The sequence below is a fragment of the Saccoglossus kowalevskii genome, chromosome 5 (assembly GCF_978046115.1).
Source record: "Saccoglossus kowalevskii chromosome 5, keSacKowa6.1, whole genome shotgun sequence".
Lineage (NCBI taxonomy): Eukaryota > Metazoa > Hemichordata > Enteropneusta > Harrimaniidae > Saccoglossus > Saccoglossus kowalevskii.
This window is the reverse complement of record NC_140645.1, coordinates 4619017-4644712: the sequence shown is the minus strand read 5'-3', so window position 1 is coordinate 4644712 and position 25696 is coordinate 4619017. Positions and strand designations below refer to the sequence as shown.

At 44.0% G+C, this 25696-nt stretch overlaps 1 non-coding gene and 99 pseudogenes across 1 annotated transcript; all 100 read left to right on the top strand.

Moving 5' to 3' along the window:
- Positions 1 to 45: 45 nt before the first annotated feature.
- LOC146745426 (5S ribosomal RNA) lies at positions 46 to 165 on the top strand (annotated as a pseudogene).
- A 311-nt stretch (positions 166 to 476) lies between these two features.
- Positions 477 to 596, top strand: LOC146745425 (5S ribosomal RNA; annotated as a pseudogene).
- A 96-nt stretch (positions 597 to 692) lies between these two features.
- On the top strand, positions 693 to 812 carry LOC146745424 (5S ribosomal RNA; annotated as a pseudogene).
- A 96-nt stretch (positions 813 to 908) lies between these two features.
- LOC146745423 (5S ribosomal RNA) lies at positions 909 to 1028 on the top strand (annotated as a pseudogene).
- A 312-nt stretch (positions 1029 to 1340) lies between these two features.
- On the top strand, positions 1341 to 1460 carry LOC146745422 (5S ribosomal RNA; annotated as a pseudogene).
- Positions 1461 to 1555: 95 nt separating this feature from the next.
- On the top strand, positions 1556 to 1675 carry LOC146745421 (5S ribosomal RNA; annotated as a pseudogene).
- A 96-nt stretch (positions 1676 to 1771) lies between these two features.
- On the top strand, positions 1772 to 1891 carry LOC146745420 (5S ribosomal RNA; annotated as a pseudogene).
- Positions 1892 to 1987: 96 nt separating this feature from the next.
- LOC146745419 (5S ribosomal RNA) lies at positions 1988 to 2107 on the top strand (annotated as a pseudogene).
- Positions 2108 to 2418: 311 nt separating this feature from the next.
- Positions 2419 to 2538, top strand: LOC146745418 (5S ribosomal RNA; annotated as a pseudogene).
- Positions 2539 to 2634: 96 nt separating this feature from the next.
- Positions 2635 to 2754, top strand: LOC146745417 (5S ribosomal RNA; annotated as a pseudogene).
- Positions 2755 to 2850: 96 nt separating this feature from the next.
- On the top strand, positions 2851 to 2970 carry LOC146745416 (5S ribosomal RNA; annotated as a pseudogene).
- A 96-nt stretch (positions 2971 to 3066) lies between these two features.
- Positions 3067 to 3186, top strand: LOC146745415 (5S ribosomal RNA; annotated as a pseudogene).
- A 312-nt stretch (positions 3187 to 3498) lies between these two features.
- Positions 3499 to 3618, top strand: LOC146745414 (5S ribosomal RNA; annotated as a pseudogene).
- A 311-nt stretch (positions 3619 to 3929) lies between these two features.
- On the top strand, positions 3930 to 4049 carry LOC146745413 (5S ribosomal RNA; annotated as a pseudogene).
- A 96-nt stretch (positions 4050 to 4145) lies between these two features.
- LOC146745412 (5S ribosomal RNA) lies at positions 4146 to 4265 on the top strand. Its single transcript, XR_014929632.1, has one exon. It is a non-coding gene; the product is annotated as a 5S ribosomal RNA (ribosomal RNA).
- Positions 4266 to 4361: 96 nt separating this feature from the next.
- On the top strand, positions 4362 to 4481 carry LOC146745411 (5S ribosomal RNA; annotated as a pseudogene).
- Positions 4482 to 4577: 96 nt separating this feature from the next.
- On the top strand, positions 4578 to 4697 carry LOC146745410 (5S ribosomal RNA; annotated as a pseudogene).
- Positions 4698 to 5009: 312 nt separating this feature from the next.
- Positions 5010 to 5129, top strand: LOC146745409 (5S ribosomal RNA; annotated as a pseudogene).
- Positions 5130 to 5224: 95 nt separating this feature from the next.
- LOC146745408 (5S ribosomal RNA) lies at positions 5225 to 5344 on the top strand (annotated as a pseudogene).
- A 96-nt stretch (positions 5345 to 5440) lies between these two features.
- LOC146745407 (5S ribosomal RNA) lies at positions 5441 to 5560 on the top strand (annotated as a pseudogene).
- A 96-nt stretch (positions 5561 to 5656) lies between these two features.
- LOC146745406 (5S ribosomal RNA) lies at positions 5657 to 5776 on the top strand (annotated as a pseudogene).
- A 311-nt stretch (positions 5777 to 6087) lies between these two features.
- LOC146745405 (5S ribosomal RNA) lies at positions 6088 to 6207 on the top strand (annotated as a pseudogene).
- A 96-nt stretch (positions 6208 to 6303) lies between these two features.
- On the top strand, positions 6304 to 6423 carry LOC146745404 (5S ribosomal RNA; annotated as a pseudogene).
- A 96-nt stretch (positions 6424 to 6519) lies between these two features.
- Positions 6520 to 6639, top strand: LOC146745403 (5S ribosomal RNA; annotated as a pseudogene).
- Positions 6640 to 6735: 96 nt separating this feature from the next.
- On the top strand, positions 6736 to 6855 carry LOC146745402 (5S ribosomal RNA; annotated as a pseudogene).
- Positions 6856 to 7167: 312 nt separating this feature from the next.
- Positions 7168 to 7287, top strand: LOC146745401 (5S ribosomal RNA; annotated as a pseudogene).
- A 311-nt stretch (positions 7288 to 7598) lies between these two features.
- Positions 7599 to 7718, top strand: LOC146745400 (5S ribosomal RNA; annotated as a pseudogene).
- Positions 7719 to 7814: 96 nt separating this feature from the next.
- Positions 7815 to 7934, top strand: LOC146745399 (5S ribosomal RNA; annotated as a pseudogene).
- Positions 7935 to 8030: 96 nt separating this feature from the next.
- LOC146745398 (5S ribosomal RNA) lies at positions 8031 to 8150 on the top strand (annotated as a pseudogene).
- Positions 8151 to 8246: 96 nt separating this feature from the next.
- LOC146745397 (5S ribosomal RNA) lies at positions 8247 to 8366 on the top strand (annotated as a pseudogene).
- A 97-nt stretch (positions 8367 to 8463) lies between these two features.
- On the top strand, positions 8464 to 8583 carry LOC146745396 (5S ribosomal RNA; annotated as a pseudogene).
- Positions 8584 to 8894: 311 nt separating this feature from the next.
- LOC146745395 (5S ribosomal RNA) lies at positions 8895 to 9014 on the top strand (annotated as a pseudogene).
- A 96-nt stretch (positions 9015 to 9110) lies between these two features.
- LOC146745394 (5S ribosomal RNA) lies at positions 9111 to 9230 on the top strand (annotated as a pseudogene).
- A 96-nt stretch (positions 9231 to 9326) lies between these two features.
- On the top strand, positions 9327 to 9446 carry LOC146745393 (5S ribosomal RNA; annotated as a pseudogene).
- Positions 9447 to 9542: 96 nt separating this feature from the next.
- LOC146745392 (5S ribosomal RNA) lies at positions 9543 to 9662 on the top strand (annotated as a pseudogene).
- Positions 9663 to 9758: 96 nt separating this feature from the next.
- On the top strand, positions 9759 to 9878 carry LOC146745391 (5S ribosomal RNA; annotated as a pseudogene).
- A 96-nt stretch (positions 9879 to 9974) lies between these two features.
- On the top strand, positions 9975 to 10094 carry LOC146745390 (5S ribosomal RNA; annotated as a pseudogene).
- Positions 10095 to 10191: 97 nt separating this feature from the next.
- Positions 10192 to 10311, top strand: LOC146745389 (5S ribosomal RNA; annotated as a pseudogene).
- Positions 10312 to 10406: 95 nt separating this feature from the next.
- On the top strand, positions 10407 to 10526 carry LOC146745388 (5S ribosomal RNA; annotated as a pseudogene).
- A 96-nt stretch (positions 10527 to 10622) lies between these two features.
- On the top strand, positions 10623 to 10742 carry LOC146745387 (5S ribosomal RNA; annotated as a pseudogene).
- Positions 10743 to 10838: 96 nt separating this feature from the next.
- On the top strand, positions 10839 to 10958 carry LOC146745386 (5S ribosomal RNA; annotated as a pseudogene).
- Positions 10959 to 11053: 95 nt separating this feature from the next.
- LOC146745385 (5S ribosomal RNA) lies at positions 11054 to 11173 on the top strand (annotated as a pseudogene).
- Positions 11174 to 11485: 312 nt separating this feature from the next.
- On the top strand, positions 11486 to 11605 carry LOC146745384 (5S ribosomal RNA; annotated as a pseudogene).
- A 96-nt stretch (positions 11606 to 11701) lies between these two features.
- On the top strand, positions 11702 to 11821 carry LOC146745383 (5S ribosomal RNA; annotated as a pseudogene).
- A 96-nt stretch (positions 11822 to 11917) lies between these two features.
- Positions 11918 to 12037, top strand: LOC146745382 (5S ribosomal RNA; annotated as a pseudogene).
- A 96-nt stretch (positions 12038 to 12133) lies between these two features.
- LOC146745381 (5S ribosomal RNA) lies at positions 12134 to 12253 on the top strand (annotated as a pseudogene).
- A 96-nt stretch (positions 12254 to 12349) lies between these two features.
- On the top strand, positions 12350 to 12469 carry LOC146745380 (5S ribosomal RNA; annotated as a pseudogene).
- A 96-nt stretch (positions 12470 to 12565) lies between these two features.
- LOC146745379 (5S ribosomal RNA) lies at positions 12566 to 12685 on the top strand (annotated as a pseudogene).
- A 96-nt stretch (positions 12686 to 12781) lies between these two features.
- On the top strand, positions 12782 to 12901 carry LOC146745378 (5S ribosomal RNA; annotated as a pseudogene).
- Positions 12902 to 13213: 312 nt separating this feature from the next.
- Positions 13214 to 13333, top strand: LOC146745377 (5S ribosomal RNA; annotated as a pseudogene).
- Positions 13334 to 13644: 311 nt separating this feature from the next.
- On the top strand, positions 13645 to 13764 carry LOC146745376 (5S ribosomal RNA; annotated as a pseudogene).
- A 96-nt stretch (positions 13765 to 13860) lies between these two features.
- LOC146745375 (5S ribosomal RNA) lies at positions 13861 to 13980 on the top strand (annotated as a pseudogene).
- A 96-nt stretch (positions 13981 to 14076) lies between these two features.
- LOC146745374 (5S ribosomal RNA) lies at positions 14077 to 14196 on the top strand (annotated as a pseudogene).
- Positions 14197 to 14292: 96 nt separating this feature from the next.
- On the top strand, positions 14293 to 14412 carry LOC146745373 (5S ribosomal RNA; annotated as a pseudogene).
- Positions 14413 to 14508: 96 nt separating this feature from the next.
- Positions 14509 to 14628, top strand: LOC146745372 (5S ribosomal RNA; annotated as a pseudogene).
- Positions 14629 to 14724: 96 nt separating this feature from the next.
- On the top strand, positions 14725 to 14844 carry LOC146745371 (5S ribosomal RNA; annotated as a pseudogene).
- Positions 14845 to 14940: 96 nt separating this feature from the next.
- Positions 14941 to 15060, top strand: LOC146745370 (5S ribosomal RNA; annotated as a pseudogene).
- Positions 15061 to 15156: 96 nt separating this feature from the next.
- On the top strand, positions 15157 to 15276 carry LOC146745369 (5S ribosomal RNA; annotated as a pseudogene).
- A 96-nt stretch (positions 15277 to 15372) lies between these two features.
- On the top strand, positions 15373 to 15492 carry LOC146745368 (5S ribosomal RNA; annotated as a pseudogene).
- Positions 15493 to 15588: 96 nt separating this feature from the next.
- On the top strand, positions 15589 to 15708 carry LOC146745367 (5S ribosomal RNA; annotated as a pseudogene).
- A 97-nt stretch (positions 15709 to 15805) lies between these two features.
- On the top strand, positions 15806 to 15925 carry LOC146745366 (5S ribosomal RNA; annotated as a pseudogene).
- A 311-nt stretch (positions 15926 to 16236) lies between these two features.
- LOC146745365 (5S ribosomal RNA) lies at positions 16237 to 16356 on the top strand (annotated as a pseudogene).
- A 96-nt stretch (positions 16357 to 16452) lies between these two features.
- Positions 16453 to 16572, top strand: LOC146745364 (5S ribosomal RNA; annotated as a pseudogene).
- A 95-nt stretch (positions 16573 to 16667) lies between these two features.
- On the top strand, positions 16668 to 16787 carry LOC146745363 (5S ribosomal RNA; annotated as a pseudogene).
- A 96-nt stretch (positions 16788 to 16883) lies between these two features.
- LOC146745362 (5S ribosomal RNA) lies at positions 16884 to 17003 on the top strand (annotated as a pseudogene).
- Positions 17004 to 17099: 96 nt separating this feature from the next.
- LOC146745361 (5S ribosomal RNA) lies at positions 17100 to 17219 on the top strand (annotated as a pseudogene).
- Positions 17220 to 17315: 96 nt separating this feature from the next.
- LOC146745360 (5S ribosomal RNA) lies at positions 17316 to 17435 on the top strand (annotated as a pseudogene).
- A 96-nt stretch (positions 17436 to 17531) lies between these two features.
- Positions 17532 to 17651, top strand: LOC146745359 (5S ribosomal RNA; annotated as a pseudogene).
- A 283-nt stretch (positions 17652 to 17934) lies between these two features.
- On the top strand, positions 17935 to 18054 carry LOC146745358 (5S ribosomal RNA; annotated as a pseudogene).
- Positions 18055 to 18150: 96 nt separating this feature from the next.
- Positions 18151 to 18270, top strand: LOC146745357 (5S ribosomal RNA; annotated as a pseudogene).
- Positions 18271 to 18366: 96 nt separating this feature from the next.
- On the top strand, positions 18367 to 18486 carry LOC146745356 (5S ribosomal RNA; annotated as a pseudogene).
- A 312-nt stretch (positions 18487 to 18798) lies between these two features.
- Positions 18799 to 18918, top strand: LOC146745355 (5S ribosomal RNA; annotated as a pseudogene).
- Positions 18919 to 19013: 95 nt separating this feature from the next.
- LOC146745354 (5S ribosomal RNA) lies at positions 19014 to 19133 on the top strand (annotated as a pseudogene).
- A 96-nt stretch (positions 19134 to 19229) lies between these two features.
- LOC146745353 (5S ribosomal RNA) lies at positions 19230 to 19349 on the top strand (annotated as a pseudogene).
- A 95-nt stretch (positions 19350 to 19444) lies between these two features.
- Positions 19445 to 19564, top strand: LOC146745352 (5S ribosomal RNA; annotated as a pseudogene).
- Positions 19565 to 19660: 96 nt separating this feature from the next.
- On the top strand, positions 19661 to 19780 carry LOC146745351 (5S ribosomal RNA; annotated as a pseudogene).
- Positions 19781 to 19876: 96 nt separating this feature from the next.
- Positions 19877 to 19996, top strand: LOC146745350 (5S ribosomal RNA; annotated as a pseudogene).
- A 95-nt stretch (positions 19997 to 20091) lies between these two features.
- On the top strand, positions 20092 to 20211 carry LOC146745349 (5S ribosomal RNA; annotated as a pseudogene).
- Positions 20212 to 20307: 96 nt separating this feature from the next.
- Positions 20308 to 20427, top strand: LOC146745348 (5S ribosomal RNA; annotated as a pseudogene).
- A 312-nt stretch (positions 20428 to 20739) lies between these two features.
- On the top strand, positions 20740 to 20859 carry LOC146745347 (5S ribosomal RNA; annotated as a pseudogene).
- A 96-nt stretch (positions 20860 to 20955) lies between these two features.
- LOC146745346 (5S ribosomal RNA) lies at positions 20956 to 21075 on the top strand (annotated as a pseudogene).
- A 96-nt stretch (positions 21076 to 21171) lies between these two features.
- On the top strand, positions 21172 to 21291 carry LOC146745345 (5S ribosomal RNA; annotated as a pseudogene).
- Positions 21292 to 21387: 96 nt separating this feature from the next.
- LOC146745344 (5S ribosomal RNA) lies at positions 21388 to 21507 on the top strand (annotated as a pseudogene).
- Positions 21508 to 21603: 96 nt separating this feature from the next.
- LOC146745343 (5S ribosomal RNA) lies at positions 21604 to 21723 on the top strand (annotated as a pseudogene).
- Positions 21724 to 22035: 312 nt separating this feature from the next.
- LOC146745342 (5S ribosomal RNA) lies at positions 22036 to 22155 on the top strand (annotated as a pseudogene).
- A 95-nt stretch (positions 22156 to 22250) lies between these two features.
- LOC146745341 (5S ribosomal RNA) lies at positions 22251 to 22370 on the top strand (annotated as a pseudogene).
- Positions 22371 to 22466: 96 nt separating this feature from the next.
- On the top strand, positions 22467 to 22586 carry LOC146745340 (5S ribosomal RNA; annotated as a pseudogene).
- A 95-nt stretch (positions 22587 to 22681) lies between these two features.
- LOC146745339 (5S ribosomal RNA) lies at positions 22682 to 22801 on the top strand (annotated as a pseudogene).
- A 96-nt stretch (positions 22802 to 22897) lies between these two features.
- Positions 22898 to 23017, top strand: LOC146745338 (5S ribosomal RNA; annotated as a pseudogene).
- A 96-nt stretch (positions 23018 to 23113) lies between these two features.
- On the top strand, positions 23114 to 23233 carry LOC146745337 (5S ribosomal RNA; annotated as a pseudogene).
- A 96-nt stretch (positions 23234 to 23329) lies between these two features.
- On the top strand, positions 23330 to 23449 carry LOC146745336 (5S ribosomal RNA; annotated as a pseudogene).
- A 96-nt stretch (positions 23450 to 23545) lies between these two features.
- On the top strand, positions 23546 to 23665 carry LOC146745335 (5S ribosomal RNA; annotated as a pseudogene).
- Positions 23666 to 23761: 96 nt separating this feature from the next.
- Positions 23762 to 23881, top strand: LOC146745334 (5S ribosomal RNA; annotated as a pseudogene).
- A 96-nt stretch (positions 23882 to 23977) lies between these two features.
- Positions 23978 to 24097, top strand: LOC146745333 (5S ribosomal RNA; annotated as a pseudogene).
- Positions 24098 to 24193: 96 nt separating this feature from the next.
- On the top strand, positions 24194 to 24313 carry LOC146745332 (5S ribosomal RNA; annotated as a pseudogene).
- Positions 24314 to 24409: 96 nt separating this feature from the next.
- Positions 24410 to 24529, top strand: LOC146745331 (5S ribosomal RNA; annotated as a pseudogene).
- A 96-nt stretch (positions 24530 to 24625) lies between these two features.
- LOC146745330 (5S ribosomal RNA) lies at positions 24626 to 24745 on the top strand (annotated as a pseudogene).
- A 312-nt stretch (positions 24746 to 25057) lies between these two features.
- On the top strand, positions 25058 to 25177 carry LOC146745329 (5S ribosomal RNA; annotated as a pseudogene).
- Positions 25178 to 25272: 95 nt separating this feature from the next.
- Positions 25273 to 25392, top strand: LOC146745328 (5S ribosomal RNA; annotated as a pseudogene).
- Positions 25393 to 25488: 96 nt separating this feature from the next.
- LOC146745327 (5S ribosomal RNA) lies at positions 25489 to 25608 on the top strand (annotated as a pseudogene).
- The last annotated feature ends 88 nt before the right edge of the window (positions 25609 to 25696 follow it).

Sequence of the window (25696 nt, the reverse complement as noted above, 5' to 3'; positions counted from 1 at the left end):
GCCTAGCCGTAGCATTAAATGACATCCAATTCCGACGAATATTCTGCCTACTGCCAAACCATTGCAGAATACACCTGTTCTCGTCCGATCACTGAAGTTAAGCTGCATCGGGCGTGGTTAGTACTTGCATGGGAGACTGGCTGGGAATACCACGTGCAGTAGGCTGATGAACATTTTTATTCCATCGTACATACTAACATTTTCCATGATTTTTTGCCTATCCGAAGCATTAAATGACATCCAATTGCGACGAAAATTCAGCCTACTGCCAAACCGATGCTGAATACACCAGCTCTCGTCCGATACCTGAAGTTAATTTGCATTGGGCATGCTTAGTACTTGCATGGGAGATCAGTTTGGAATACAACGTGCAGTAGGTTTATCAACATTTTTATTCCACCGTACATACCAACTTTTTCCCGGCATTTGTTGCCTAGCCGAAGTATTAAATTACATCCAATTCCGACGAGTATTCAGCCTACGGCCAAACCATTGCAGAATACACCAGTTCTCGTCCGATCACTGAAGTTAAGCTGCATCGGGCGTGGTTAGTACTTGCATGGGAGACCGGCTGGGAATACCACGTGCAGTAGGCTGATGAACATTTTTATTCCACCGTACATACTAACTTTTTTCCATGAATTTTTGCCTAGCCGAAGCATTAAATGACATCCAATTGCGACGAATATTCAGCCTACTGCCAAACCAAAGCAGAGTACACCAGTTCAGGTCCGATTACTGAAGTTAATCTGCATCGGGCATGGTTAGTACTTGCATGGGAGACCGGCTGGGAATACCACGTGCAGTAGGCTTATCAACAATTTTATTTCACCGTACATACCAACTTTTTCCCGGGATTTGTTGCTTAGCCATAGTATTAAATTACATCCAATTCCGACGAATATTCAGCCTACTGCCAAACCATTGCAGAGTACACCAGTTCTCGTCCGATCGCTGAAGTTAAGCTGCATCGGGCGTGGTTAGTACTTACATGGGAGACCTGCTGGGAATACCACGTGCAGTTTTCTCATCAACACTTTTATTCCATAGTACATACTAACTTTTCCCCGGCATTTTTTGCCTAGTCGAAGCATTAAACGACATCTAATTCTGACGAATATTCAGACTTCTGTCAAACCAGTGTAGAATACACCAGTTCTCGTCCGATCACTGAAGTTAATCTGCATCGCGCATGGTTAGTACTTGCATGGGAGACCGGCTGGGAATACCACGTGCATTAGGCTTATCAACATTTTTATTTCACCGTACATACCAACTTTTTCCCGGGATTTTTTGCCTAGCCGAAGCATTAAATGACATACAATTCGGACGAATATTCAGCCTACTGCCAAACCATTGCAGAATACACCAGTTCTCGTCCGATCACTAAAGTTAAGATGCATCTGGCGTGGTTAGTACTTGCATGGGAGACCGGCTGGGAATACCACGTGCATTAGGCTCAACAACATTTTTATACCACCGTACGTACTAACTTTTCCCGGGATTTTTTGCCTAGCCGAAGTATTAAATTACATCCTATTCCGACAAATATTCAGCCTACTGCCAAACCATTACAGAATACACCCGTTCTCGTCCAATCACTGAAGTTAAGCTGCATTGGGCGTGGTTAGTACTTGGATGTGAGACCGGCTGGGAATACCATGTGCAGTACGCTCATCAACATTTTTATTCCACATTACTTACTAACATTTTCCCGAGATTTTTTGCTTAGCCGAAGCATTAAATGACATCCAATTCCGATGAATATTCAGCCTACTGCCAAAACATTTCAGAATACACCAGTTCTCGTCCGATCAATGAAGTTAAGCTGCATCGGGCGTGGCTAGTACTAGCATGAGAGACCTGCTGGGAATACCACGTGCAGTAGGCTTATCAACATTTTTATTCCACCGTACATACTAACTTTTTCCCATGATTTTTTGCCTAGCAGAAGCATTTAATGACATCCAATTCCGACGAATATTCAGCCTACTGCCAAACCATTGCAGAATACACAAGTTCTAGTCCGATCACTGAAGTTAAGCTGCATCCGGCGTGGTTAGTACTTGCATGGGAGACCGGCTGGGAATACTACGTGCATTAGGCTCATCAACATTTTTATTCCACCGTACATACTAACATTTTCCCGGGATTGTTTGCATAGCCGAAGCATTAAACGACATACAATTCGGACGAACATTCAGCCTACTGCCAAGCCATTGCAAAATACACCAGTTCTCGTCCGATCACTGAAGTTAAGCTGCATCGAGCGTGGTTATTACTTGCATGGGAGACCGGCTGGGAATACCACGTGCATTAGTCTTATCAACATTTTTATTCCACCGTACATCCTAAATTTTTCCCGGGATTTTTTGCCTAGCCGAAGTATTAAGTTACATCCAATTCCGACAATATTCAGCCTACTGCTAAACCATTGCAGAATACACCCGTTCTCGTCCGATCACTGAAGTTAAGCTGCATCGGGCGTGGTTAGTACTTGGATGTGAGACCGGCTGGGAATACCACGTGCAGTACGCTCATCAACATTTTTATTCCACCGTACATACCAACTTTTTCCCGGGATTTGTTGCCTAGCAGAAGTATTAAATTACATCCAATTCTGACAAATGTTCAGCCTACTGCCAAACCATTGCAGAATACACCAGTTCTCGTCCGATCACTGAAGCTAAGCCGCATCGGGCGTGGTTAGTACTTGCACGGGAGACCGGCTGGGAATACCTCGTGCAGTAGGCTCATCAACATTTTTATTCCACATTACATGCTAACTTTTTCCCATCATTTTTTGCCTAGACGAAGCATTAAATGACATACAATTAGGACGAATATTCAGCCTACTGCCAAACTATTGCAGAATACACCAGTTCTCGTCCGATCACTGAAGTTAAGCTGCATCGGGCATGGTTAGTACTTGAATGGGAGACCGGCTGGGAATACCACGTGCAGTTGGCTTATCAACATTTTTATTTCACCGTATATACCAACTTTTTCCCGGGATTTGTTGCCTAGCCGAAGTATTAAATTACATCCAATTCCGACAAATATTCAGCCTACTGCCAAACCATTGCAGAGTACACAAGTTCTCGTCCGATCGCTGAAGTTAAGCTGCATCGGGCGTGGTTAGTACTTGCATGGGAGACCGGCTGGGAATACCACGTGCAGTAGGCTTATCAACATTTTCATTCCACCGTACATGCTAACTTTTCCCCGGGATTTTTTGCCTAGCCGAAACGTTAAACGACATCCAATTCTGACAAATATTCAGCCTACTGCCAAACCATTGCAGAACACACAGTTCTCGTCCGATCCCTGAAGTTTAGCTGCACCGGGCGTGGTTAGTACATGCATGAGAGACCGGCTGGGAATACGACGTGCAGTAGGCTCATCAACATTTTTATTCCACATTACATTCTAACTATTTCCTATGATTTTTTTGCCTAGCCGTAGCATTAAATGACATCCAATTCCGATGAATATTCTGCCTACTGCCAAACCATTGCAGAATACACCTGTTCTCGTCCGATCACTGAAGTTAAGCTGCATCGGGCGTGGTTAGTACTTGCATGGGAGACTGGCTGGGAATACCACGTGCAGTAGGCTGATGAACATTTTTATTCCATCGTACATACTAACTTTTTCCATGATTTTTTGCCTAGCCGAAGCATTAAATGACATCCAATTGCGACGAAAATTCAGCCTACTGCCAAACCGATGCTGAATACACCAGCTCTCGTCCGATACCTGAAGTTAATTTGCATAGGGCATGCTTAGTACTTGCATGGGAGATCAGTTGGGAATACAACGTGCAGTAGGTTTATCAACATTTTTATTCCACCGTACATACCAACTTTTTCTCGGGATTTGTTGCCTAGCCGAAGTATTAAATTACATCCAATTCTGACAAATATTCAGTCTACTGCCAAACCATTGCAGAATACACCAGTTCTCGTCCGATTACTGAAGTTAAGCTGCATCGGGCGTGGTTAGTACTTGCACAGGAGACCAGCTGGGAATACCACGTGCAGTAGGCTCATCAACATTTTTATTCCACATTACATACTAACTTTTTCCCATGACTTTTTGCCTAGACGAAGCATTAAATGACATACAATTCGGACGAATATTCAGCCTACTGCCAAACCATTGCAGAATACACCAGTTCTCGTCCGATCACTGAAGTTAAGCTGCATCGGGCGTGGTTAGTACTTGGATGGGAGACCGGCAGGGAATACCACGTGCAGTAGGCTGATGAACATTTTTATTCCATCGTACATACTAAAATTTTTCCATGATTTTTTGCCTAGCCGAAGCATTAAATGACATCCAATTTCGACGAATATTCAGCCTACTGCCAAACCAAAGCAGAGTACACCAGTTCAGGTCCGATTACTGAAGTTAATCTGCATCGGGCATGGTTAGTACTTGCATGGGAGACCGGCTGGGAATACCACGTGCAGTAGGCTTATCAACAATTTTATTTCACCGTACATACCAACTTTTTCCCGGGATTTGTTGCTTAGCCATAGTATTAAATTACATCCAATTCCGACAAATATTCAGCCTACTGCCAAACCATTGCAGAGTACACCAGTTCTCGTCCGATCGCTGAAGTTAAGCTGCATCGGGCGTGGTTAGTACTTACATGGGAGACCTGCTGGGAATACCACGTGCAGTTTTCTCATCAACACTTTTATTCCATAGTACATACTAACTTTTCCCCGGGATTTTTTGCCTAGTCGAAGCATTAAACGACATCTAATTCTGGCGAATATTCAGACTTCTGTCAAACCAGTGTAGAATACACCAGTTCTCGTCCGATCACTGAAGTTAATCTGCATCGCGCATGGTTAGTACTTGCATGGGAGACCGGCTGGGAATACCACGTGCATTAGGCTTATCAACATTTTTATTTCACCGTACATACCAACTTTTTCCCGGGATTTTTTGCCTAGCCGAAGCATTAAATGACATACAATTCGGACGAATATTCAGCCTACTGCCAAACCATTGCAGAATACACCAGTTCTCGTCCGATCACTAAAGTTAAGATGCATCTGGCGTGGTTAGTACTTGCATGGGAGACCGGCTGGGAATACCACGTGCATTAGGCTCAACAACATTTTTATACCACCGTACGTACTAACTTTTCCCGGGATTTTTTGCCTAGCCGAAGTATTAAATTACATCCTATTCCGACAAATATTCAGCCTACTGCCAAACCATTACAGAATACACCCGTTCTCGTCCAATCACTGAAGTTAAGCTGCATTGGGCGTGGTTAGTACTTGGATGTGAGACCGGCTGGGAATACCATGTGCAGTACGCTCATCAACATTTTTATTCCACATTACTTACTAACATTTTCCCGAGATTTTTTGCTTAGCCGAAGCATTAAATGACATCCAATTCCGATGAATATTCAGCCTACTGCCAAAACATTTCAGAATACACCAGTTCTCGTCCGATCAATGAAGTTAAGCTGCATCGGGCGTGGCTAGTACTAGCATGAGAGACCTGCTGGGAATACCACGTGCAGTAGGCTTATCAACATTTTTATTCCACCGTACATACTAACTTTTTCCCATGATTTTTTGCCTAGCAGAAGCATTTAATGACATCCAATTCCGACGAATATTCAGCCTACTGCCAAACCATTGCAGAATACACAAGTTCTAGTCCGATCACTGAAGTTAAGCTGCATCCGGCGTGGTTAGTACTTGCATGGGAGACCGGCTGGGAATACTACGTGCATTAGGCTCATCAACATTTTTATTCCACCGTACATACTAACATTTTCCCGGGATTGTTTGCATAGCCGAAGCATTAAACGACATACAATTCGGACGAACATTCAGCCTACTGCCAAGCCATTGCAAAATACACCAGTTCTCGTCCGATCACTGAAGTTAAGCTGCATCGAGCGTGGTTATTACTTGCATGGGAGACCGGCTGGGAATACCACGTGCATTAGTCTTATCAACATTTTTATTCCACCGTACAGACTAAATTTTTCCCGGGATTTTTTGCCTAGCCGAAGTATTAAGTTACATCCAATTCCGACAATATTCAGCCTACTGCTAAACCATTGCAGAATACACCCGTTCTCGTCCGATCACTGAAGTTAAGCTGCATCGGGCGTGGTTAGTACTTGGATGTGAGACCGGCTGGGAATACCACGTGCAGTACGCTCATCAACATTTTTATTCCACCGTACATACCAACTTTTTCCCGGGATTTGTTGCCTAGCAGAAGTATTAAATTACATCCAATTCTGACAAATGTTCAGCCTACTGCCAAACCATTGCAGAATACACCAGTTCTCGTCCGATCACTGAAGCTAAGCCGCATCGGGCGTGGTTAGTACTTGCACGGGAGACCGGCTGGGAATACCTCGTGCAGTAGGCTCATCAACATTTTTATTCCACATTACATGCTAACTTTTTCCCATGATTTTTTGCCTAGACGAAGCATTAAATGACATACAATTAGGACGAATATTCAGCCTACTGCCAAACTATTGCAGAATACACCAGTTCTCGTCCGATCACTGAAGTTAAGCTGCATCGGGCATGGTTAGTACTTGAATGGGAGACCGGCTGGGAATACCACGTGCAGTTGGCTTATCAACATTTTTATTTCACCGTATATACCAACTTTTTCCCGGGATTTGTTGCCTAGCCGAAGTATTAAATTACATCCAATTCCGACAAATATTCAGCCTACTGCCAAACCATTGCAGAGTACACAAGTTCTCGTCCGATCGCTGAAGTTAAGCTGCATCGGGCGTGGTTAGTACTTGCATGGGAGACCGGCTGGGAATACCACGTGCAGTAGGCTTATCAACATTTTCATTCCACCGTACATGCTAACTTTTCCCCGGGATTTTTTGCCTAGCCGAAACGTTAAACGACATCCAATTCTGACAAATATTCAGCCTACTGCCAAACCATTGCAGAACACACAGTTCTCGTCCGATCCCTGAAGTTTAGCTGCACCGGGCGTGGTTAGTACATGCATGAGAGACCGGCTGGGAATACGACGTGCAGTAGGCTCATCAACATTTTTATTCCACATTACATTCTAACTATTTCCTATGATTTTTTTGCCTAGCCGTAGCATTAAATGACATCCAATTCCGATGAATATTCTGCCTACTGCCAAACCATTGCAGAATACACCTGTTCTCGTCCGATCACTGAAGTTAAGCTGCATCGGGCGTGGTTAGTACTTGCATGGGAGACTGGCTGGGAATACCACGTGCAGTAGGCTGATGAACATTTTTATTCCATCGTACATACTAACTTTTTCCATGATTTTTTGCCTAGCCGAAGCATTAAATGACATCCAATTGCGCCGAAAATTCAGCCTACTGCCAAACCGATGCTGAATACACCAGCTCTCGTCCGATACCTGAAGTTAATTTGCATCGGGCATGCTTAGTACTTGCATGGGAGATCAGTTGGGAATACAACGTGCAGTAGGTTTATCAACATTTTTATTCCACCGTACATACCAACTTTTTCCCGGCATTTGTTGCCTAGCCGAAGTATTAAATTACATCCAATTCCGACGAGTATTCAGCCTACGGCCAAACCATTGCAGATTAAACCAGTTCTCGTCCGATCACTGAAGTTAAGCTGCATCGGGCGTGGTTAGTACTTGCATGGGAGACCGGCTGGGAATACCACGTGCAGTAGGCTGATGAACATTTTTATTCCACCGTACATACTAACTTTTTTCCATGAATTTTTGCCTAGCCGAAGCATTAAATGACATCCAATTGCGACGAATATTCAGCCTACTGCCAAACCAATGCAGAATACACCAGTTCTCGTCCGATCACTGAAGTTTATCTGCATCGGGCATGGTTAGTACTTGCATGGGAGACCGGCTGGGAATACCACGTGCAGTTGGCTTATCAACATGTTTATTTCACCGTACATACCAACTTTTTCCTGTGATTTGTTGCCTAGCCGAAGTATTAAATTACATCCAATTTCGACAAATATTCAGCCTACTGCCAAACCATTGCAGAGTACACCAGTTCTCGTCCGATCGCTGAAGTTAAGCTGCATCGGGCGTGGTTAGTACTTGCATGGGAGACCGGCTGGGAATACCACGTGCAGTATGCTTATCAACATTTTTATTCCACCGTACATGCTAACTTTTCCCCGGAATTTTTTGCCTAGCCGAAACGTTAAACGACATCCAATTCTGACAAATATTCAGCCTACTGCCAAACCATTGCAGAACACACCAGTTCTCGTCCGATCACTGAAGTTAAGCTGCATCGGGCGTGGTTAGTACTTGCATGGGAGACTGGCTGGGAATACCACGTGCAGTAGGCTGATGAACATTTTTATTCCACATTACATACTAACTTTTTCCTATGATTTTTTTGCCTAGCCGTAGCATTAAATGACATCCAATTCCGACGAATATTCTGCCTACTGCCAAACCATTGCAGAATACACCTGTTCTCGTCCGATCACTGAAGTTAAGCTGCATCGGGCGTGGTTAGTACTTGCATGGGAGACTGGCTGGGAATACCACGTGCAGTAGGCTGATGAACATTTTTATTCCATCGTACATACTAACATTTTCCATGATTTTTTGCCTAGCCGAAGCATTAAATGACATCCAATTGCGACGAAAATTCAGCCTACTGCCAAACCGATGCTGAATACACCAGCTCTCGTCCGATACCTGAAGTTAATTTGCATTGGGCATGCTTAGTACTTGCATGGGAGATCAGTTGGGAATACAACGTGCAGTAGGTTTATCAACATTTTTATTCCACCGTACATACCAACTTTTTCCTGGCATTTGTTGCCTAGCCGAAGTATTAAATTACACCCAATTCCGACGAGTATTCAGCCTACGGCCAAACCATTGCAGAATACACCTGTTCTCGTCCGATCACTGAAGTTAAGCTGCATCGGGCGTGGTTAGTACTTGCATGGGAGACCGGCTGGGAATACCACGTGCAGTAGGCTGATGAACATTTTTATTCCATCGTACATACCAACTTTTTTCCATGAATTTTTGCCTAGCCGAAGCATTAAATGACATCCAATTGCGAAGAATATTCAGCCTACTGCCAAACCAATGCAGAATACACCAGTTCTCGTCTGATCACTGAAGTTAAGCCGCATCGGGCGTGGTTAGTACTTGCACAGGAGACCAGCTGGGAATACCACGTGCAGTAGGCTCATCAACATTTTTATTCCGCATTACATACTAACTTTTTCCCATGATTTTTTGCCTAGACGAAGCATTAAATGACATACAATTCGGACGAATATTCAGCCTACTGCCAAACCATTGCAGATTAAACCAGTTCTCGTCCGATCACTGAAGTTAAGCTGCATCGGGCGTGGTTAGTACTTGCATGGGAGACCGGCTGGGAATACCACGTGCAGTAGGCTGATGAACATTTTTATTCCACCGTACATACTAACTTTTTTCCATGAATTTTTGCCTAGCCGAAGCATTAAATGACATCCAATTGCGACGAATATTCAGCCTGCTGCCGAACCAATGCAGAATACACCAGTTCTCGTCCGATCACTGAAGTTAATCTGCATCGGGCATGGTTAGTACTTGCATGGGAGACCGGCTGGGAATACCACGTGCAGTTGGCTTATCAACATTTTTATTTCACCGTACATACCAACTTTTTCCCGGGATTTGTTGCCTAGCCGAAGTATTAAATTACATCCAATTCCGACAAATATTCAGCCTACTGCCAAACCATTGCAGAGTACACCAGTTCTCGTCCGATCGCTGAAGTTAAGCTGCATCGGGCGTGGTTAGTACTTGCATGGGAGACCGGCTGGGAATACCACGTGCAGTAGGCTTATCAACATTTTTATTCCACCGTACATGCTAACTTTTCCCCGGGATTTTTTGCCTAGCCGAAACGTTAAACGACATCCAATTCTGACAAATATTCAGCCTACTGCCAAACCATTGCAGAACACACCAGTTCTCGTCCGATCACTGAAGTTAAGCTGCATCGGGCGTGGTTAGTACTTGCATGGGAGACTGGCTGGGAATACCACGTGCAGTAGGCTGATGAAGATTTTTATTCCACATTACATACTAACTTTTTCCTATGATTTTTTTGCCTAGCCGTTGCATTAAATGACATCCAATTCCGACGAATATTCTGCCTACTGCCAAACCATTGCAGAATACACCTGTTCTCGTCCGATCACTGAAGTTAAGCTGCATCGGGCGTGGTTAGTACTTGCATGGGAGACTGGCTGGGAATACCACGTGCAGTAGGCTGATGAACATTTTTATTCCATCGTACATACTAACATTTTCCATGATTATTTGCCTAGCCGAAGCATTAAATGACATCCAATTTCGACGAATATTCAGCCTACTGCCAAACCAAAGCAGATTACACCAGTTCAGGTCCGATTACTGAAGTTAATCTGCATCGGGCATGGTTAGTACTTGCATGGGAGACCGGCTGGGAATACCACGTGCAGTAGGCTTATCAACAATTTTATTTCACCGTACATACCAACTTTTTCCCGGGATTTGTTGCCTAGCCATAGTATTAAATTACATCCAATTCCGACGAATATTCAGCCTACTGCCAAACCATTGCAGAGTACACCAGTTCTCGTCCGATCGCTGAAGTTAAGCTGCATCGGGCGTGGTTAGTACTTACATGGGAGACCTGCTGGGAATACCACGTGCAGTGTTCTCATCAACACTTTTATTCCATAGTACATACTAACTTTTCCCCGGGATTTTTTGCCTAGTCGAAGCATTAAACGACATCTAATTCTGACGAATATTCAGACTTCTGTCAAACCAGTGTAGAATACACCAGTTCTCGTCCGATCACTGAAGTTAATCTGCATCGGGCATGGTTAGTACTTGCATGGGAGACCGGCTGGGAATACCACGTGCAGTAGGCTTATCAACATTTTTATACCACCGTACGTACTAACTTTTCCCGGGATTTTTTGCCTAGCCGAAGTATTAAATTACATCCTATTCCGACAAATATTCAGCCTACTGCCAAACCATTGCAGAATACACCCGTTCTCGTCCAATCACTGAAGTTAAGCTGCATCGGGCGTGGTTAGTACTTGGATGTGAGACCGGCTGGGAATACCATGTGCAGTACGCTCATCAACATTTTTATTCCACATTACTTACTAACATTTTCCCGAGATTTTTTGCTTAGCCGAAGCATTAAATGACATCCAATTCCGATGAATATTCAGCCTACTGCCAAAACATTTCAGAATACACCAGTTCTCGTCCGATCAATGAAGTAAAGCTGCATCGGGCTCGGCTAGTACTAGCATGAGAGACCTGCTGGGAATACCACGTGCAGTAGGCTTATCAACATTTTTATTCCACCGTACATACTAACTTTTTCCCATGATTTTTTGCCTAGCAGAAGCATTTAATGACATCCAATTCCGACGAATATTCAGCCTACTGCCAAACCATTGCAGAATACACAAGTTCTCGTCCGATCACTGAAGTTAAGCTGCATCCGGCGTGGTTAGTACTTGCATGGGAGACCGGCTGGGAATACTACGTGCATTAGGCTCATCAACATTTTTATTCCACCGTACATACTAACATTTTCCCGGGATTGTTTGCATAGCCGAAGCATTAAACGACATACAATTCGGACGAACATTCAGCCTACTGCCAAGCCATTGCAAAATACACCAGTTCTCGTCCGATCACTGAAGTTAAGCTGCATCGAGCGTGGTTACTACTTGCATGGGAGACCGGCTGGGAATACCACGTGCAGTACGCTCATCAACATTTTTATTCCACCGTACATACCAACTTTTTCCCGGGATTTGTTGCCTAGCAGAAGTATTAAATTACATCCAATTCTGACAAATATTCAGCCTACTGCCAAACCATTGCAGAATACACCAGTTCTCGTCCGATCACTGAAGCTAAGCCGCATCGGGCGTGGTTAGTACTTGCACGGGAGACCGGCTGGGAATACCTCGTGCAGTAGGCTCATCAACATTTTTATTCCACATTACATGCTAACTTTTTCCCATGATTTTTTGCCTAGACGAAGCATTCAATGACATACAATTAGGACGAATATTCAGCCTACTGCCAAACCATTGCAGAATACACCAGTTCTCGTCCGATCACTGAAGTTAAGCTGCATCGGGTGTGGTTAGTACTTGCATGGGAGACCGGCTGGGAATACTACGTGCACTAGGCTCATCAACATTTTTATTCCACCGTACATACTAAATTTTTCCCGGGATTGTTTGCATAGCCGAAGCATTAAACGACATACAATTCGGACGAACATTCAGCCTACTGCCAAGCCATTGCAAAATACACCAGTTCTCGTCCGATCACTGAAGTTAAGCTGCATCGAGCGTGGTTATTACTTGCATGGGAGACCGGCTGGGAATACCACGTGCATTAGGCTCATCATCATTTTTATTCCACCGTACATACTAACTTTTTCCCGGGATTTTTTGCCTAGCAGAAGTATTAAGTTACATCCAATTCCGACGAATGTTCAGCCTACTGCCAAACCGTTGCAGAATACACCCGTTCTCGTCCTATCACTGAAGTTAAGCTGCATCGGGCATGGTTAGTACTTGCATGGGAGACCGGCTGGGAATACCACGTGCAGTTGGCTTATCAACATTTTTATTTCACCGTACATTCCAACTTTTTCCCGGGATTTGTTGCCTTGCCGAAGTATTAAATTACATCCAATTCCGACGAATGTTCAGCCTACTGCCAAACCATTGCAGAGTACACCAGTTCTCGTCCGATCGCTGAAGTTAAGCTGCATCGGGCGTGGTTAGGGCTTGCATTGGAGACCGGCTGGGAATACCACGTGCAGTAGGCTTATCAACATTTTTATTCCACCGTACATGCTAACTTTTCCCTGGGATTTTTTGCCTAGCCGAAACGTTAAACGACATCCAATTCTGACAAATATTCAGCCTACTGCCAAACCATTGCAGAACACACAGTTCTCGTCCGATCCCTGAAGTTTAGCTGCATCGGGCGTGGTTAGTACATGCATGAGAGACCGGCTGGGAATACGACGTGCAGTAGGCTCATCAACATTATTATTCCACATTACATACTAACTTTTTCCTATGATTTTTTTGCTTAGCCGTAGCATTAAATGACATCCAATTCCGACGAATATTCTGCCTACTGCCAAAACATTGCAGAATACACCTGTTCTCGTCCGATCACTGAAGTTAAGCTGCATCGGGCGTGGTCAGTACTTGCATGGGAGACTGGCTGGGAATACCACGTGCAGTAGGCTGATGAACATTTTTATTCCATCGTACATACTAACTTTTTCCATGATTTTTTGCCTAGCCGAAGCATTAAATGACATCCAATTGCGACGAAAATTCAGCCTACTGCCAAACCGATGCTGAATACACCAGCTCTCGTCCGATACCTGAAGTTAATTTGCATCGGGCATGCTTAGTACTTGCATGGGAGATCAGTTGGGAATACAACGTGCAGTAGGTTTATCAACATTTTTATTCCACCGTACATACCAACTTTTTCCCGGCATTTGTTGCCTAGCCGAAGTATTAAATTACATCCAATTCCGACGAGTATTCAGCCTACGGCCAAACCATTGCAGAATACACCAGTTCTCGTCCGATCACTGAAGTTAAGCTGCATCGGGCGTGGTTACTACTTGCATGGGAGACCGGCTGGGAATACCACGTGCATTAGTCTCATCAACATTTTTATTCCACCGTACAGACTAAATTTTTCCCGGGATTTTTTGCCTAGCCGAAGTATTAAGTTACATCCAATTCCGACGAATATTCAGCCTACTGCTAAACCATTGCAGAATACACCCGTTCTCGTCCGATCACTGAAGTTAAGCTGCATCGGGCGTGGTTAGTACTTGGATGTGAGACCGGCTGGGAATACCACGTGCAGTACGCTCATCAACATTTTTATTCCACCGTACATACCAACTTTTTCCCGGGATTTGTTGCCTAGCAGAAGTATTAAATTACATCCAATTCTGACAAATGTTCAGCCTACTGCCAAACCATTGCAGAATACACCAGTTCTCGTCCGATCACTGAAGCTAAGCCGCATCGGGCGTGGTTAGTACTTGCACGGGAGACCGGCTGGGAATACCTCGTGCAGTAGGCTCATCAACATTTTTATTCCACGTTACATGCTAACTTTTTCCCATGATTTTTTGCCTAGACGAAGCATTAAATGACATACAATTAGGACGAATATTCAGCCTACTGCCAAACCATTGCAGAATACACCAGTTCTCGTCCGATCACTGAAGTTAAGCTGCATCGGGTGTGGTTAGTACTTGCATGGGAGACCGGCTGGGAATACTACGTGCATTAGGCTCATCAACATTTTTATTCCACCGTACATACTAAATTTTTCCCGGGACTGTTTGCATAGCCGAAGCATTGAACGACATACAATTCGGACGAATATTCAGCCTACTGCCAAGCCATTGCAAAATACACCAGTTCTCGTCCGATCACTGAAGTTAAGCTGCATCGAGCGTGGTTATTACTTGCATGGGAGACCGGCTGGGAATACCACGTGCATTAGGCTCATCATCATTTTTATTCCACCGTACATACTAACTTTTTCCCGGGATTTTTTGCCTAGCCGAAGTATTAAGTTACATCCAATTCCGACGAATGTTCAGCCTACTGCCAAACCGTTGCAGAATACACCCGTTCTCGTCCTATCACTGAAGTTAATCTGCATCGGGCATGGTTAGTACTTGCATGGGAGACCGGCTGGGAATACCACGTGCAGTTGGCTTATCAACATTTTTATTTCACCGTACATTCCAACATTTTCCCGGGATTGTTTGCATAGCCGAAGCATTAAACGACATACAATTCGGACGAACATTCAGCCTACTGCCAAGCCATTGCAAAATACACCAGTTCTCGTCCGATCACTGAAGTTAAGCTGCATCGAGCGTGGTTACTACTTGCATGGGAGACCGGCTGGGAATACCACGTGCAGTACGCTCATCAACATTTTTATTCCACCGTACATACCAACTTTTTCCCGGGATTTGTTGCCTAGCAGAAGTATTAAATTACATCCAATTCTGACAAATATTCAGCCTACTGCCAAACCATTGCAGAATACACCAGTTCTCGTCCGATCACTGAAGCTAAGCCGCATCGGGCGTGGTTAGTACTTGCACGGGAGACCGGCTGGGAATACCTCGTGCAGTAGGCTCATCAACATTTTTATTCCACATTACATGCTAACTTTTTCCCATGATTTTTTGCCTAGACGAAGCATTAAATGACATACAATTAGGACGAATATTCAGCCTACTGCCAAACCATTGCAGAATACACCAGTTCTCGTCCGATCACTGAAGTTAAGCTGCATCGGGTGTGGTTAGTACTTGCATGGGAGACCGGCTGGGAATACCACGTGCAGTTGGCTTATCAACATTTTTATTTCACCGTACATTCCAACTTTTTCCCGGGATTTGTTGCCTAGCCGAAGTATTAAATTACATCCAATTCCGACGAATGTTCAGCCTACTGCCAAACCATTGCAGAGTACACCAGTTCTCGTCCGATCACTGAAGTTAAGCTGCATCGGGCGTGGTTAGTACTTGCATGGGAGACTGGCTGGGAATACCACGTGCAGTAGGCTGATGAAGATTTTTATTCCACATTACATACTAACTTTTTCCTATGATTTTTTTGCCTAGCCGTTGCATTAAATGACATCCAATTCCGACGAATATTCTGCCTACTGCCAAACCATTGCAGAATACACCTGTTCTCGTCCGATCACTGAAGTTAAGCTGCATCGGGCGTGGTTAGTACTTGCATGGGAGACTGGCTGGGAATACCACGTGCAGTAGGCTGATGAACATTTTTATTCCATCGTACATACTAACATTTTCCATGATTTTTTGCCTAGCCGAAGCATTAAATGACATCCAATTTCGACGAATATTCAGCCTACTGCCAAACCAAAGCAGATTACACCAGTTCAGGTCCAATTACTGAAGTTAATCTGCATCGGGCATGGTTAGTACTTGCATGGGAGACCGGCTGGGAATACCACGTGCAGTAGGCTTATCAACAATTTTATTTCACCGTACATACCAACTTTTTCCCGGGATTTGTTGCCTAGCCATAGTATTAAATTACATCCAATTCCGACGAATATTCAGCCTACTGCCAAACCATTGCAGAGTACACCAGTTCTCGTCCGATCGCTGAAGTTAAGCTGCATCGGGCGTGGTTAGTACTTACATGGGAGACCTGCTGGGAATACCACGTGCAGTTTTCTCATCAACACTTTTATTCCATAGTACATACTAACTTTTCCCCGGGATTTTTTGCCTAGTCGAAGCATTAAACGACATCTAATTCTGACGAATATTCAGACTTCTGTCAAACCAGTGTAGAATACACCAGTTCTCGTCCGATCACTGAAGTTAATCTGCATCGGGCATGGTTAGTACTTGCATGGGAGACCGGCTGGGAATACCACGTGCAGTAGGCTTATCAACATTTTTATACCACCGTACGTACTAACTTTTCCCGGGATTTTTTGCCTAGCCGAAGTATTAAATTACATCCTATTCCGACAAATATTCAGCCTACTGCCATACCATTGCAGAATACACCCGTTCTCGTCCAATCACTGAAGTTAAGCTGCATCGGGCGTGGTTAGTACTTGGATGTGAGACCGGCTGGGAATACCATGTGCAGTACGCTCATCAACATTTTTATTCCACATTACTTACTAACATTTTCCCGAGATTTTTTGCTTAGCCGAAGCATTAAATGACATCCAATTCCGATGAATATTCAGCCTACTGCCAAAACATTTCAGAATACACCAGTTCTCGTCCGATCAATGAAGTAAAGCTGCATCGGGCGTGGCTAGTACTAGCATGAGAGACCTGCTGGGAATACCACGTGCAGTAGGCTTATCAACATTTTTATTCCACCGTACATACTAACTTTTTCCCATGATTTTTTGCCTAGCAGAAGCATTTAATGACATCCAATTCCGACGAATATTCAGCCTACTGCCAAACCATTGCAGAATACACAAGTTCTCGTCCGATCACTGAAGTTAAGCTGCATCCGGCGTGGTTAGTACTTGCATGGGAGACCGGCTGGGAATACTACGTGCATTAGGCTCATCAACATTTTTATTCCACCGTACATACTAACATTTTCCCGGGATTGTTTGCATAGCCGAAGCATTAAACGACATACAATTCGGACGAACATTCAGCCTACTGCCAAGCCATTGCAAAATACACCAGTTCTCGTCCGATCACTGAAGTTAAGCTGCATCGAGCGTGGTTACTACTTGCATGGGAGACCGGCTGGGAATACCACGTGCAGTACGCTCATCAACATTTTTATTCCACCGTACATACCAACTTTTTCCCGGGATTTGTTGCCTAGCAGAAGTATTAAATTACATCCAATTCCGACGAATATTCAGCCTACTGCCAAACCATTGCAGAATACACCCGTTCTCGTCCGATCACTGAAGTTAAGCTGCATCGGGCGTGGTTAGTACTTGGATGTGAGACCGGCTGGGAATACCACGTGCAGTACGCTCATTAACATTTTTATTCCACCGTACATACCAACTTTTTCCCGGGATTTGTTCCCTAGCCGAAGTATTAAATTACATCCAATTTCGACTAATATTCAGTCTACTGCCAAACCATTGCACATTACACCAGTTCTCGTCCGATCACTGAAGTTAAACTGCACCTGCTGGGAATACCACGTGCAGTAGGCTTATCAATATTTTTATTCCACCGTACATGCTATCTTTTTCCCGTGATTTTTTGCCTAGCCGAAGTATTAATTGAAATCCAATTCTGACAAATGTTCAGCCTACTGCCAAACTATTGCAGAATACACCAGTTCTCGTCTGATCACTGAAGCTAAGCCGCATCGGGCGTGGTTAGTACTTGCACGGGAGACCGGCTGGGAATACCTCGTGCAGTAGGCTCATCAACATTTTTATTCCACATTACATGCTAAGTTTTTCCCATGATTTTTTGCCTAGACGAAGCATTAAATGACATACAATTAGGACGAATATTCAGCCTACTGCCAAGCCATTGCAAAATACACCAGTTCTCGTCCGATCACTGAAGTTAAGCTGCATCGAGCGTGGTTAGTACTTGCATGGGAGACCGGCTGGGAATACCACGTGCATTAGGCTCATCAACATTTTTATTCCACCGTACATACTAACTTTTTCCCGGGATTTTTTGCCTAGCCGAAGTATTAAGTTACATACAATTAGGACGAATATTCAGCCTACTGCCAAGCCATTGCAAAATACACCAGTTCTCGTCCGATCACTGAAGTTAAGCTGCATCGAGCGTGGTTAGTACTTGCATGGGAGACCGGCTGGGAATACCACGTGCATTAGGCTCATCAACATTTTTATTCCACCGTACATACTAACTTTTTCCCGGGATTTTTTGCCTAGCCGAAGTATTAAATTACATCCAATTCCGACGAATATTCAGTCTACTGCCAAACCATTGCAAATTACACCAGTTCTCGTCCGATCACTGAAGCTAAGCCACATCGGGCGTGGTTAGTACTTGCACGGGAGACCGGCAGGGAATACCTCATGCAGTAGGCTCATCAACATTTTTATTCCACATTACATGCTAACTTTTTCCCATGATTTTTTGCCTAGACGAAGCATTAAATGACATACAATTAGGATGAATATTCAGCCTACTGCCAAACCATTGCAGAATACACCAGTTCTCGTCCGATCACTGAAGTAAAGCTGCATCTGGCGTGGTTAGTACTTGCATGGGAGACCGGCTGGGAATACCACGTGCATTAGGCTCATCAACATTTTTATACAACCGTACGTACTAACTTTTCCTGGGATTTTTTGCCTAGCCGAAGTATTAAATTACATCCAATTCCGACGAATATTCAGCCTACTGCCAAACCATTGCAGAATACACCCGTTCTCGTCCAATCACTGAAGTTAAGCTGCATCGGGCGTGGTTAGTACTTGGATGTGAGACCGGCTGGGAATACCACGTGCAGTACGCTCATCAACATTTTTATTCCACATTACTTACTAACTTTTTCCCGAGATTTTTTGCTTAGCCGAAGCATTAAATGACATCCAATTCCGATGAATATTCAGCCTACTGCCAAACCATTTCAGAATACACCATTTCTCGTCCGATCAATGAAGTTAAGCTGCATCGGGCGTGGCTAGTACTAGCATGAGAGACCTGCTGGGAATACCACGTGCAGTAGGCTCAGCAACATTTTATTCCACATTACATACTAACTTTTTCCCATGATTTTTTGCCTAGCCGTAGCATTAAATGACATCCAATTCCGACGAGTATTCAGCCTACTGCCAAACCATTGCAGAATACACCAGTTCTCGTCCGATCACTGAAGTTAAGCTGCATCGGGCGTGTTTAGTACTTGCATGGGAGACCGGCAGGGAATACCACGTGCAGTAGGCTGATGAACATTTTTATTCCATCGTACATACTAACATTTTTCCATGATTTTTTGCCTAGCCGAAGCATTAAATGACATCCAATTTCGACGAATATTCAGCCTACTGCCAAACCAAAGCAGAGTACACCAGTTCACGTCCGATTACTGAAGTTAATCTGCATCGGGCATGGTTAGTACTTGCATGGGAGACCGGCTGGGAATACCACGTGCAGTAGGCTTATCAACAATTTTATTTCACCGTACATACCAACTTTTTCCCGGGATTTGTTACCTAGCCGTAGTATTAAATTACATACAATTCGGACGAATATTCAGCCTACTGCCAAACCATTGCAGAATACACCAGTTCTCGTCTGATCACTGAAGTTAAGATGCATCTGGCGTGGTTAGTACTTGCATGGGAGACCGGCTGGGAATACCACGTGCATTAGGCTCATCAACATTTTTATACCACTGTACGTACTAACTTTTCCCGGGATTTTTTGCCTAGCCGAAGTATTAAATTACATCCTATTCCGACAAACATTCAGCCTACTGCCAAACCATTGCAGAATACACCCGTTCTCGTCCAATCACTGAAGTTAAGCTGCATCGGGCGTGGTTAGTACTTGGATGTGAGACCGGCTGGGAATACCACGTGCAGTACGCTCATCAACATTTTTATTCCACATCACTTACTAACTTTTTCCCGAGATTTTTTGCTTAGCCGAAGCATTAAATGACATCCAATTCCAATGAATATTCAGCCTACTGCCAAACCATTGCAGAATATACAAGTTCTCGTCCGATCACTGAAGTTAAGCTGCATCCGGCGTGGTTAGTACTTGCATGGGAGACCGGCTGGGAATACTACGTGCATTAGGCTCATCAACATTTTTATTCCACCGTACATACTAACATTTTCCCGGGATTGTTTGCATAGCCGAAGCATTAAACGACATACAATTCGGACGAACATTCAGCCTTCTGCCAAGCCATTGCAAAATACACCAGTTCTCGTCCGATCACTGAAGTTAAGCTGCATCGAGCGTGGTTACTACTTGCATGGGAGACCGGCTGGGAATACCACGTGCATTAGGCTCATCAACATTTTTATTCCACCGTACATACTAAATTTTTCCCGGGATTTTTTGCCTAGCCGAAGTATTAAGTTACATCCAATTCCGACGAATATTCAGCCTACTGCCAAACCATTGCAGAATACACCCGTTCTCGTCCGATCACTGAAGTTAAGCTGCATCGGGCGTGGTTAGTACTTGGATGTGAGACCGGCTGGGAATACCACGTGCAGTACGCTCATTAACATTTTTATTCCACCGTACATACCAACTTTTTCCCGGGATTTGTTCCCTAGCCGAAGTATTAAATTACATCCAATTTCGACTAATATTCAGTCTACTGCCAAACCATTGCACATTACACCAGTTCTCGTCCGATCACTGAAGTTAAACTGCATCGGGTGTGGTTAGTACATGCATGGGAGACCTGCTGGGAATACCACGTGCAGTAGGCTTATCAATATTTTTATTCCACCGTACATGCTATCTTTTTCCCGTGATTTTTTGCCTAGCCGAAGTATTAATTGAAATCCAATTCTGACAAATGTTCAGCCTACTGCCAAACTATTGCAGAATACACCAGTTCTCGTCTGATCACTGAAGCTAAGCCGCATCGGGCGTGGTTAGTACTTGCACGGGAGACCGGCTGGGAATACCTCGTGCAGTAGGCTCATCAACATTTTTATTCCACATTACATGCTAAGTTTTTCCCATGATTTTTTGCCTAGACGAAGCATTAAATGACATACAATTAGGACGAATATTCAGCCTACTGCCAAGCCATTGCAAAATACACCAGTTCTCGTCCGATCACTGAAGTTAAGCTGCATCGAGCGTGGTTAGTACTTGCATGGGAGACCGGCTGGGAATACCACGTGCATTAGGCTCATCAACATTTTTATTCCACCGTACATACTAACTTTTTCCCGGGATTTTTTGCCTAGCCGAAGTATTAAGTTACATACAATTAGGACGAATATTCAGCCTACTGCCAAGCCATTGCAAAATACACCAGTTCTCGTCCGATCACTGAAGTTAAGCTGCATCGAGCGTGGTTAGTACTTGCATGGGAGACCGGCTGGGAATACCACGTGCATTAGGCTCATCAACATTTTTATTCCACCGTACATACTAACTTTTTCCCGGGATTTTTTGCCTAGCCGAAGTATTAAATTACATCCAATTCCGACGAATATTCAGTCTACTGCCAAACCATTGCAAATTACACCAGTTCTCGTCCGATCACTGAAGCTAAGCCACATCGGGCGTGGTTAGTACTTGCACGGGAGACCGGCAGGGAATACCTCATGCAGTAGGCTCATCAACATTTTTATTCCACATTACATGCTAACTTTTTCCCATGATTTTTTGCCTAGAAGAAGCATTAAATGACATACAATTAGGATGAATATTCAGCCTACTGCCAAACCATTGCAGAATACACCAGTTCTCGTCCGATCACTGAAGTAAAGCTGCATCTGGCGTGGTTAGTACTTGCATGGGAGACCGGCTGGGAATACCACGTGCATTAGGCTCATCAACATTTTTATACAACCGTTCGTACTAACTTTTCCTGGGATTTTTTGCCTAGCCGAAGTATTAAATTACATCCAATTCCGACGAATATTCAGCCTACTGCCAAACCATTGCAGAATACACCCGTTCTCGTCCAATCACTGAAGTTAAGCTGCATCAGGCGTGGTTAGTACTTGGATGTGAGACCGGCTGGGAATACTACGTGCAGTACGCTCATCAACATTTTTATTCCACATTACTTACTAACTTTTTCCCGAGATTTTTTGCTTAGCCGAAGCATTAAATGACATCCAATTCCGATGAATATTCAGCCTACTGCCAAACCATTTCAGAATACACCATTTCTCGTCCGATCAATGAAGTTAAGCTGCATCGGGCGTGGCTAGTACTAGCATGAGAGACCTGCTGGGAATACCACGTGCAGTAGGCTTATCAACATTTTTATTCCACCATACATACTAAATTTTCCCATGATTTTTTGCCTAGCAGAAGCATTTAATGACATCCAATTCCGACGACTATTCAGCCTACTGCCAAACCATTGCAGAATACACAAGTTCTCGTCCGATCACTGAAGTTAAGCTGCATCGAGTGTGGTTACTACTTGCATGGGAGACCGGATGGGAATACCACGTGCATTAGGCTCATCAACATTTTTATTCCACTGTACATACTAACATTTTCCCGGGATTTTTTGCCTAGCCGAAGTATTAAGTTACATCCAATTCCGACGAATATTCAGCCTACTGCCAAACCATTGCAGAATGCACCCGTTCTCGTCCGATCACTGAAGTTAAGCTGCATCGGGCGTGGTTAGTACTTGGATGTGAGACCGGCTGGGAATACCACGTGCAGTACGCTCTTCAACATTTTTATTCCACCGTACATACCAACTTTTTCCCTGGATTTGTTGCCTAGCCGATACATTAATTGAAATCCAATTCTGACAAATATTCAGCCTACTGCCAAACCATTGCAGAATACACCAGTTCTCGTCCGATCACTGAAGCTAAGCCGATGCGGGCGTGGTTAGTACTTGCACGGGAGACCGGCTGGGAATACCTCGTGCAGTAGGCTCATCAACATTTTTATTCCACATTACATGCTAACTTTTTCTCATGATTTTTTGCCTAGACGAAGCATTAAATGACATACAATTAGGACGAATATTCAGCCTACTGCCAAACCATTGCAGAATACACCAGTTCTCGTCCGATCACTGAAGTTAAGCTGCATCGGGTGTGGTTAGTACTTACATGGGAGACCGGCTGGGAATACTACGTGCATTAGGCTCATCAACATTTTTATTCCACCGTACATACTAACATTTTCCCGGGATTGTTTGCATAGCCGAAGCATTAAACGACATACAATTCGGACGAACATTCAGCCTACTGCCAAGCCATTGCAAAATACACCAGTTCTCGTCCGATCACTGAAGTTAAGCTGCATCGAGCGTGGTTACTACTTGCATGGGAGACCAGCTGGGAATACCACGTGCATTAGGCTCATCAACATTTTTATTCCACCGTACATACTAACTTTTTCCCGGGATTTTTTGTCTAGCCGAAGTATTAAGTTACATCCAATTCCAACGAATATTCAGCCTACTGCCAAACCATTGCAGAATACAACCGTTCTCGTCTGATCACTGAAGTTAAGCTGCATCGGGCGTGGTTAGTACTTGGATGTGAGACCGGCTGGGAATACCACCTGCAGTACGCTCATCAACATTTTTATTCCACCGTACATACCAACGTTTTTCCGGGATTTGTTGCCTAGCCGAAGTATTAAATTACATCCAATTCCGAAGAATATTCAGTCTACTGCCAAACCATTGCAAATTACACCAGTTCTCGTCCGATCACTGAAGTTAAGCTGCATCGGGCGTGGTTAGTACTTGCATGGGAGACCTGCTGGGAATACCACGTGCAGTAGGCTTATCAATATCTTTATTCCACCGTACATGCTATCTTTTTCCCGTGAATTTTTGCCTAGCTGAAGCATTAATTGAAATCCAATTCCGACAAATAATCAGCCTACTGCCAAACCATTGCAGAATACACCAGTTCTCGTCTGATCACTGAAGCTAAGCCGCATAGGGCGTGGTTAGTACTTGCACGGGAGACTGGCTGGGAATACCTCGTGCAGTAGGCTCATCAACATTTTTATTCCACATTACATGCTAACTTTTTCCCATGATTTTTTGCCTAGACGAAGCATTAAATGACATACAATTAGGACGAATATTCAGCCTACTGCCAAGCCATTGCAAAATACACCAGTTCTCGTCCGATCACTGAAGTTAAGCTGCATCGAGCGTGGTTAGTACTTGCATGGGAGACCGGCTGGGAATACCACGTGCATTAGGCTCATCAACATTTTTATTCCACCGTACATACTAACTTTTTCCCGGGATTTTTTGCCTAGCCGAAGTATTAAGTTACATACAATTAGGACGAATATTCAGCCTACTGCCAAGCCATTGCAAAATACACCAGTTCTCGTCCGATCACTGAAGTTAAGCTGCATCGAGCGTGGTTAGTACTTGCATGGGAGACCGGCTGGGAATACCACGTGCATTAGGCTCATCAACATTTTTATTCCACCGTACATACTAACTTTTTCCCGGGATTTTTTGCCTAGCCGAAGTATTAAATTACATCCAATTCCGACGAGTATTCAGTCTACTGCCAAACCATTGCAAATTACACCAGTTCTCGTCCGATCACTGAAGCTAAGCCACATCGGGCGTGGTTAGTACTTGCACGGGAGACCGGCAGGGAATACCTCATGCAGTAGGCTCATCAACATTTTTATTCCACATTACATGCTAACTTTTTCCCATGATTTTTTGCCTAGAAGAAGCATTAAATGACATACAATTAGGATGAATATTCAGCCTACTGCCAAACCATTGCAGAATACACCAGTTCTCGTCCGATCACTGAAGTAAAGCTGCATCTGGCGTGGTTAGTACTTGCATGGGAGACCGGCTGGGAATACCACGTGCATTAGGCTCATCAACATTTTTATACAACCGTTCGTACTAACTTTTCCTGGGATTTTTTGCCTAGCCGAAGTATTAAATTACATCCAATTCCGACGAATATTCAGCCTACTGCCAAACCATTGCAGAATACACCCTTTCTCGTCCAATCACTGAAGTTAAGCTGCATCGGGCGTGGTTAGTACTTGGATGTGAGACCGGCTGGGAATACCACGTGCAGTACGCTCATCAACATTTTTATTCCACATTACTTACTAACTTTTTCCCGAGATTTTTTGCTTAGCCGAAGCATTAAATGACATCCAATTCCGATGAATATTCAGCCTACTGCCAAACCATTTCAGAATACACCATTTCTCGTCCGATCAATGAAGTTAAGCTGCATCGGGCGTGGCTAGTACTAGCATGAGAGACCTGCTGGGAATACCACGTGCAGTAGGCTTATCAACATTTTTATTCCACCATACATACTAAATTTTCCCATGATTTTTTGCCTAGCAGAAGCATTTAATGACATCCAATTCCGACGA